At 41.9% G+C, this 9,073-nt stretch overlaps 1 long non-coding RNA gene across 2 annotated transcripts in view; it reads left to right on the top strand.

Moving 5' to 3' along the window:
- LOC132381342 (uncharacterized) overlaps positions 1-7,992 on the top strand; it is a 100,845-nt gene extending 92,853 nt beyond the window's left edge. For both annotated transcript variants that reach the window (XR_009508010.1, XR_009508011.1), the window contains one exon: positions 7,071-7,992. This is a non-coding gene — a long non-coding RNA (uncharacterized LOC132381342). The remainder of the gene's footprint in view (positions 1-7,070) is intronic.
- The last annotated feature ends 1,081 nt before the right edge of the window (positions 7,993-9,073 follow it).

The raw sequence follows: 9,073 nt of genomic DNA, 5'->3' as shown, positions 1-9,073 counted from the left end.
ACTCCGTGTCTTGATCTTTGCTTCGGATTCTCCAGCATTTGGGTCCAAACCATCCTCATCACTGACTGCATCACAGTTACAGAAACAGCAATGAAGGATCCTTCTACATCTGAGTGCGATGGTATTCCCCAGTCACCACCCAGGACTTGCACGGTTGACGGTAGTGAAAACTGACAGAAAGCTACTGCCATGGTGAAGGGAGCCATGAACTTCACAAAATCCAAGACCAAAAATGTTTATTTGGAATGTACATACCATGTACAACACTGGCAAGCTCACACAAATACCCACAGTAATGTGTCCTTACAGCCAACACACACTGGTGTCAGTGAAAGCAGATGGACAGGGTCTGGCAGACTAAAGCCACCAACTGGTGAAACAGTTTTATATTCAGGAAGGGAAGATGGTCAGCGTCATGATGGTGTAGCTGTCATTTTGAAGAAAGGCATTGAGAAGTGCCCGCTGGAGTAAACAATCAACAGTCGGCTGGTGAGAGTCAGGCTGAGAGTGAAGGAAGTGAAAATGACTGTGATCCAGTGCTATACTCCAAATAACAAGAGTGACATTGAAGAAAAGGACACCTTTTACAAACAGCAGAGATTGAGTTAACACCATGTCATGACATAATCATTATCATGGGAGATCTAAATGGCAAAGTGGAAAATACAGCTCACACTTTACCAGGGTCATGGATACATAAGGATGTAGAACAATGAATAACAACGGTGAAAGACTGGTGGAATTCTGTGCCATGAACAATCCGGCCACAGGAGGGACCCTCTTTCCACACCATGAAATCCACAAACTGACATGGTGCTCACCCAATAGAAGTGACAAGATTCAGACTGACCATTTAATGATCAATGGTACATGGAGACAATCCTTGCAGGGTGTAAAGGTGAAGAGAGAAGCAGATGCAGGAAGTAATCACCACCTTGCTGTAACCATGATAAAACTCAAGATGAGAAGCACTGGGACCAGAGCACATGTACAAAGATGTTTTGATGTTGAGAAGATCGAGGACACCAGTGTGAGATCTGCCATCATCATTCAACTTAAAGAACAGATTTCAGGCCTTGATGAGGATGTGTCAGTAGACAAGATCAACACAGTGTGGAAACAAATTGTGTCAGTGTTCAAGGAGATCACTGAGGCTTGTCTACATTACAGAGCTGGAAAGAAAAACAGAATGGATACAGCTGGAAACATAGATAGCCTTAGAAGAAAGATCTAAAATTAGGGAGAATGTATTCAATGCAAAGTCAACACGAATTAAGGTGAAACTTCAAATAGCATTCACTGAAGCTAGCAAGAAAGTGAAGAGCTTCTAAGAATGGATAAGGGAGTCTACATAGAAGACCTTGCAGTGGTGGACACAGCAGCAACGTGTCAACATGATCAGGAAAATATATACAAGATTTCAAAATTGGTATGCAGAAAGTTCCAAGCCAGATACAGTAGCCCCATGAGAGGTAAGAACGCTGTTCTTTTGACAAGAGCATGAAGCACGATGGACAGGGTATTTCAGAGATTTACTGAGTAGACGCAGAGGAGCTTGACATCAATGCAGATCCACCCAGGAAAGAAGAGATTGTTACTGTGATTAAATCATTAAAACAGCAAAGCTCCAGAACATGACAATTTGAAAGACAAAATGTTCAAAAGCTGAACCAAAGGTTGCAGCAGTTATCCTGTAACCACTGTTTACTATAATCTGGGAATGGTGACAAGTGCCCACGGACTGGACAAAGGGAGCAAGGTTGCCCAAGAAAGGAGCACTAAGTAATTGCAACAACTGGTGTGGCATCACACTTTTTTCTCACCAAAATCATTGTTCAGTGGATTACAGATGCTGTAGATGTTTGTTTGAAGAAGGAGCAAGTTGGCTTCAGGAGGAATAGAGGCTCTGTCAACCAGATCTTCATACTGTGTAACATCATAGAGCAGTGCACAGAGTGGCAGAGACAACTATACATAACTTTCATGGACTTTAGAAAGGCTTTTGATAGCATCCACGGGGAGAGCCTCTGCTGAATTCTCAGATCATACAGGATCCCTTCCAAAATTGTCCAGCTTATCTTGAGTTTGTATTTCACGTTTCCAGCATCTAGTCATTGCATTACAGGAATGATGTGGATGCTTTGGAGAAGGTTGAGAGTGGATTTGGTCAAGTGTTGTTTGGATTGGAGCATATTAGGTGGAAGGAGAGGTGGGGTAAACTTAGACTGTTTTTCTGGAGCGTTGGGGTCTGTGGGATGGACGGACAGAAGTATGTAAATTTATCAGAAGCATAGATAATCACAGACTTTTTTTAGAGTAGAAACATCAAATGCCAGAGGGCAGAGGTTTCAGATGAGAGGGGAAAAGTATAAATGAGATTTATGAGGCAAAATTAGGGTTGGCATCTGGAATGTGTTGCCAGAGGAATTGATAGCAACAGATAGGACAACAAGATTGATCAGTGAAGAACCAAGTGGTCCCAGCAAAACCTAAACTTGTCACTGGTGATTAGATTATTTGGTGAGTAACTGTCACTTTCCAATACTGCTGACTATGGCTTCCATCACTTTACAGAAGATTGTGTGGATGAATTAGGCCATGATTGTCTAATTAGATTTGTTCTGTATTTTGATAATGGTCATACTGGACAATTTTTCCCATTCTTGTGCAAATGTCCGTGTTGTATCTGTACAGGAGCAGTTTAGTTGGAACCATCAGCATAATGGCATTGGGCCTAAGCACAAATTTCCTGCTTACAGTGTAAATAAGCTACACCTTCAATCTGAGCCAATCACTGTTTTCTTACCATAGAATCCAATATTTAAGTTTGGTTCAAGTCCGCTTTATATTGTGATGTAACACTTACCCAACAGGCTGGTATATGTCTAGGGGAAAAGGAGATCCAGCCACACACCAACACCACCTCCCATACACACAGGTGCTGTGGGAATGAAGTTTATGCCCCGCGCACACACACAGTATCAAACTCACACCGAATACCATTATGAAATACACTTTAAAGTGATCGGCTGAGAACTACAGAGTTAAAGTGTTTGAAATGAAGGCTGAGAGATTGAAGAGAGTGACAAATCTCAGAAGAGGGAAGCGGAAGCTTGAAGGGAACCTGAAGATGACCATCAACAGTTCAAATGAAGTGCAAAACCTGAAAGTTGATCTGGAAGAAGTCACGAGGAAGAAAAAGCACAGCATACAGAGTACATTGTACAGTTACTTCCCAGAGGACAGATGTCTCCATACTTGCATGGACCCATTCTCCCTTCAGACTCCCAGACCCATTAGTCAATCCTCTTTTCAGAAATACAGGAATTGTTTATTGGTATTGGTCCCTTAATCAAAAAAGTATTTCCATGCCTTGAGCAGCAAGCTTATTCTTTTTAGTAAGCCTATTTCCTCTGGAAGGCCCCCTGTTCAGATTAAGTCAAACCACAGCTCCTACAGGAAGCTGAGAAGGAAATATCCCCTATATCACTGCTCAGTTTCATCCACCTGTCAAGAATGAAAATATAAAATGTGTTTCTGGTAAATCAACAGCTGCACACAGAGACTATGTTCAAATTTATCCCATGCACTGAGTGTCAGAAGGAGGTTGTTCAGCCCTCCAGTCTATTCCTTCTAAAGCTGACCTATGTCTGAGCTCCATTTATCCTCCTTGGCTCCACATGTTTTAATAACTGAACTCAAACAAAATTCTATTCATTTTGAAAATTTGACTGACACTTCTCACCACCCCCCAGTCTTGACCACTTCCCGGTGAGAGTTCCAGATTTCCAGTGCCCTGTATATCGTGAAGTAACAGATTCTTTGTGTTATTCTTTTGCACCATTCTTGAATATTTTTAAACTCCCCAATCTCCCATGCTTCAGGGAACAGGAGACCAGACTTAATATTCTATCCCACTCCCAGTAGCACTTCACTGTGCCTCATCCAACCCCTCTCCAAGAAAGACACATCCTTCCTGAGGGGTGATGCCAAGAATCGCACCCAGTGCCCCAGATGTGGTCTATTAGATCTCTACTCCATAGCAGTGTAATATCTGCCCCTCTGTATCCCTGTTTTTCCTATTAACTGCAGCACATTGAGACTTTTAGCTTAAATATGTCCTTACAATTTATTAGAACCCAAACCTGCCAGTGGTCTCTCACCCTAAGTTAACGTTCCACATTCCCTCTCTGTCCACTGGGATTGGTTATTCCCTTATGGAATCTGTGTCAGTCAGCTGACACAACAGAAACAAGACCTCCCTTGAAACACGAACTCACCAGACAACAACCTCTGTGACTGTGGGCAGTTTACCTCCTTATGTTTCTCACCACACCTGAGTATTTTCATGTGTACCTGCCTTGACCCACCATTGGATTGTATTCATTACAGGTTGTTTAAAACTTTTTCTGCTTACAGCTGTAAGTTAAAAATCTCACAGCTGGCTATCCCATTCTAGCTCCCCTTACCTCTTTGTCCCATTCTGAATTGAGATATGGGACATGCTCCACTCTACTCTCTCTACACCCATGACTGTGTGGTTTGTCACAGCTCAAATGCCATGTTCACATTTGTCTGTTGTTGGCAGAATCTCAGATGTGACGAGGAGTTGTACAGAAGTGAGATAGATTGGCTGGTTGAGTGGTGTCTCAATGACGACCTTCCACTCAGTGTCAGTGAGAATAATGAACTGATTGTGCCCATGGGAAGGAAACGTGGGGGAACACACACCAGGTATCATTGAGGGATCAGCAGTGGAAGGGGTGAGCAGTTTCGAATTCCTGGCTGTCAACTTCACTGAAGATCTATCCTGGGTTCAACTTATTGATGAAATGACAAAGAAAGAACATTAGAGGTTAAATTTCATTGGGAGTTTGAGATGATTTGGTGTTGCACCAAATACTCTAGCAAATTTCTACAGATGTACCATGGAGAGCATTTGATGTAGTTGCATCACCGTCTGGTACAGACAGGCCACTACACAGGATCAGAAAAAGCTGCAGAGAGTTGCAAACTCAGCCAGCTCCATCACGGGCACTATCTTCCCCAGCATTGAGGACATCTTCAAAAGGCAATGCCTCAAAGAGCCACCTCCATCATTAATGACCCACATCACACAGGACATGTTCTCTTCTTATTACTACCTTCAAAGAGGAGGTACAGGAGCCTGGAGACACACACTCAACATTTCAGGAAAAGCTTCTTCCCCTCTGCCATCACATTTCTGAACAGGCAATGAATCAATTTATGGACACTACCTCCTGTTTTTGCTCTCGATTTGCATGAGTTATATAGACATGTATCTTACTGTAATTTATGATGTTTAGGTGTTGCACTGCACTGCTGCCACAACACAACAAATTTCACTACATATGTCAGTGATATTAAACCTGCTTCTGATACTGATGGGAATAAAGGCAGAAACTAGTTGTGTCTGATGATCTGATATACCTGACTGTTAGGAAACAACAGTTCCTGAGAAAGTGTTTGGGATTGTGTGATGGACAGAAAAGTGAAGGGAAAATAAAGAGAGGAATACAGAGAGAGAGTGAAGGAGGAAGAGGATAAGAGACATGAAGTGGGAGAGAAAGAAATGGGGAGGAAGTGATGAGAGGGGTGACAGAAAGGGGAAAGAGGAAATGAGAGAGAAATGATATGGAAATGCAGTGAGTGCTTTGGGGAACAGAAAGTCCAGGAAGAGATAAAGAGATTGGGAGAGGACCACAGTGAAGGAAAGAAACATTATAAATTTTGTTTCTCTCCCATGACTCTGGTACGACACAGACTTAAATGAAACATATAGCACAGGAGCAGATTCAGACTAATTATTTCATGCCATTGTTTATTTTCTGCAGGAACCTCCAGTCACTCCAATTTGTGCTACTGAGTTAAGTTCTCCTTCTGTTCCTTTTCTCCACTTTCACCTTTGTGGGAGAGATCCATATTCTACCAGCTCTCTGGATAGATAATCCAAATTGGATGATTAATGATTGTTTACAACAATTTTATTCTCCTAAAGACTGATCCACCTTTCTCCTCCAGCCTATCAGATATTTTTATTATCTGTGATTTCTACCCTTCAATCTTCTCATGACCCTCATATCCAGGGTAACAGCTAAAACATTCGCATATTACTAATGAGGTAAAAAATGTTACCATTTTCACAGGAAAGAGCCCAAAAGTCAAATCCAGTACATTCCAGCATCAAGGAGACAGTGTCACTTCAAGAAGAATTTCATGGGACTGTGTAAGAGGAGAGTACAGATTGCTTTTTGTCCAAGTTATGTTTTCATAGGTTTTCATGCCTGCATTAACCTGGGTGAAACTTCATGAACCTTCAGTTCTAGTTGTTCCATTGCAAGGACGTGGAAATTTTGAAGAGGGTGTAAAGGACGTTCACGAGCATGTTGCCTGGGTTAGAAAATATTATCTGTAAACAGAGGTTGAACAATCTTTGACTGTTTACTCTGGACCATAGGCTGAGAGGCAACCTGATAGAGGCTTATAAAGGTAGGGGAGTCATCGATGGGGTCGACTGTCAGAATCATTTTTCCAGGGTAAAATGTCATATCCGAAAGAGTTTTAAGGTGAGGGGTGTAACATTCAAAGGAGGTTGTATATTTTTACACAGAGAGTGATAGGTGCCTGGAATGCACTGGCAGGAGTGGTGGTGAATCAGCATGATAGTACAGTTGAGATACATTTGAAAAAGCACATGACCATTCAGGATATGGAGGGATATGGATTCTGTGCAGATAGTTTGGTTTAGATTAATTTGGTGTTCTGGTTGTCACAGTCATCGTGGGCTGAAGGGCCTGTTCCTGTGCTGTACTGTTCTGTGTTGTAGGTTTACATGAAGCTCAGTAACTATTTGTTATTAATAGCGGACAGATGTCTGAAACTCTGCGATACCATTAACACTCAGTCCTTACACTTCCTCTCCGGTTTCACAGGCAGGTTTAATTTGAGCAGGGGGCCCTCCCAGTGCAGCTGTGTTACTAACAAGAATAAACACACTGTTTTACATATGGAAATACAATTCTAACTTTGTGCTTTGCACTAACCAACAGGTTCATGTTTATTACACAGAATGAGACAAAATGAATCTAAACCAAAGGACAAAAGACACAGAGACAGCAAGACCCTCTCCTCGTTACACAGCATTTGCCATGTGTCAGAAACAGGCTCACTCTAATGATAATTGACTGTAACTGATTGATTTATTGATTTTGCTAAGGGTATGAGCAGTTCAAATGTATGTACACCTGCATTTTATGTTCGGGACACTCCTGCCGGCAACTGAAAGTGTGTTTGCTCAAACTGAGCACAGAAGTCCAGCCTGACGACTCTAGTTCAGGTGATCAGATAATTGTGAATTGGCAGCAATAAAGTGGAAAATAAGGAGAAATTAAAAGATGCCACAGACTGCTTTGTCAACATTACATCTGTGGGCAGAATCCCAGTATGACATGCTGGAGCTGATGTTTATTGAAGAGAACGAAGGCTGCCTGGTGAATCTAGTTTAGACTGAAGCAGCAACACAGACCACAGTCACTATGAATCACTGAGCTTGGGGTTATCATTGACCTGAAAACTCTCAGGCCCTGAAGATCAAGTATAACAAACTTGTGTATTCAGAGAGATTCAATGATCTGTAATCCAATTGTCATTGCAAGGTTGTCAGCCGATGAGGTCCACAAGTTCAGATATCTACTAAACCTTTCTTTCTGACATCTGGACAGTAAAATGTCTGGTTTTACTCCTGTAAGAGCCTTGGGCCAGTAGCTTGCTATTTGATTTTTGTGTTCACCTTGAATAAAATAATATCACCTGAACTGGATTTGTCTCTTTAAACTATGTATCTGTTCTGGTGAGAACAAATTAATAGATCTCACAATACCTGAAAATAACTGTCCCAGGGAAGGTACTGGGATGGTGCTCCCTTATCATTTTGGAAATTTTGCACTTTCAGGTGTTAGATTGGACTATACCCTATTTTCATTGTAGCTTAACTCTCTTATGTTGTTTGTTTTTAAATAATTGCTTATACACATGGAATTGTTCAGTGGGTTGCCATTGCCTGTGTATCTCCTGGAAACTCTCAGTTTCAGTGGCAGGTATCACATTGCTCGAATAGGGACTATTTTGTTGGTTAATTTAAGCAATGGTATTTGAATGGAATGTCTGCTACCAGTAATCACCAGTCAAAAGAAATGGGTTTTAATGCCCTTTCTGACTTCTGAAGAACTTTAGGTTGAAAAAACATCAGGACCCAACACGAGTTTAAGTTTTGATCAACAAATCCATCAGATAGGCTGGGGAACCCAGCATTTGGGGAGGCATGGTCGTGTAGTGGTTAGCAGAATATTTTCCAGTGCAGGCGACCTGGGTTCAGTTGCTGTCACTGCCTGTGAGGACTTGGTAATTTCTCCCCGAGAATGTGTGGGTTTCCACCGGGTACTCCGGTTTCCTCTCACAGTCCAAAGACATACCAGTTGGTAATTTAACTGCTCACTATAAATTGTCCAGTGATGAGACGAGGATTAAATCGGGATTCCTGGGCAGTGTGGCTCGAAGGGCCAGAAGGACCTATTCCATGCTGTGTGCAATAAATAAATGAATTAAATAATTTACATGGACTTTACTGATGTTTTCCCATGCACTCATTCAAATATTATTCTTGAGTTTCCTCTCACCCTCCTCTATATGGAGTCCAGTCCTACTGTCAATTACTCTGTCTGAGGAACTTCCTCAAAGTCCACAGATTCATTCTAAAGAATTTAAACCGGCAGTCCATTTCTTTCTCTTCCTCTTTAATTTAAATCCATCTTACGGATGTCAGTTCCCTTCCCTTCACTCTTCCATCACTCTGTGTCAGACGTTTCAGTGAGTCAGTAAATTGTGGTGCAAACCATTTCAGCACATCATCTAATTGGACTGAGGCATTGCTTCCAGATTCCTCCTCTGACCAGACACTTCCTCACCTGCTATCCCCTCTCCTTCTATGACCTGACATCTGATTTATGCTCCAGTGAAACACCTTCTGATGATTTCCTATATTAAACCCACACTG

This window comes from Hypanus sabinus, chromosome 26 (assembly GCF_030144855.1).
Source record: "Hypanus sabinus isolate sHypSab1 chromosome 26, sHypSab1.hap1, whole genome shotgun sequence".
NCBI classification, from domain to species: Eukaryota; Metazoa; Chordata; class Chondrichthyes; order Myliobatiformes; family Dasyatidae; genus Hypanus; species Hypanus sabinus.
Note: the sequence above shows the minus strand (reverse complement) of the source record. Positions and strands in the feature narration are given on the sequence as shown.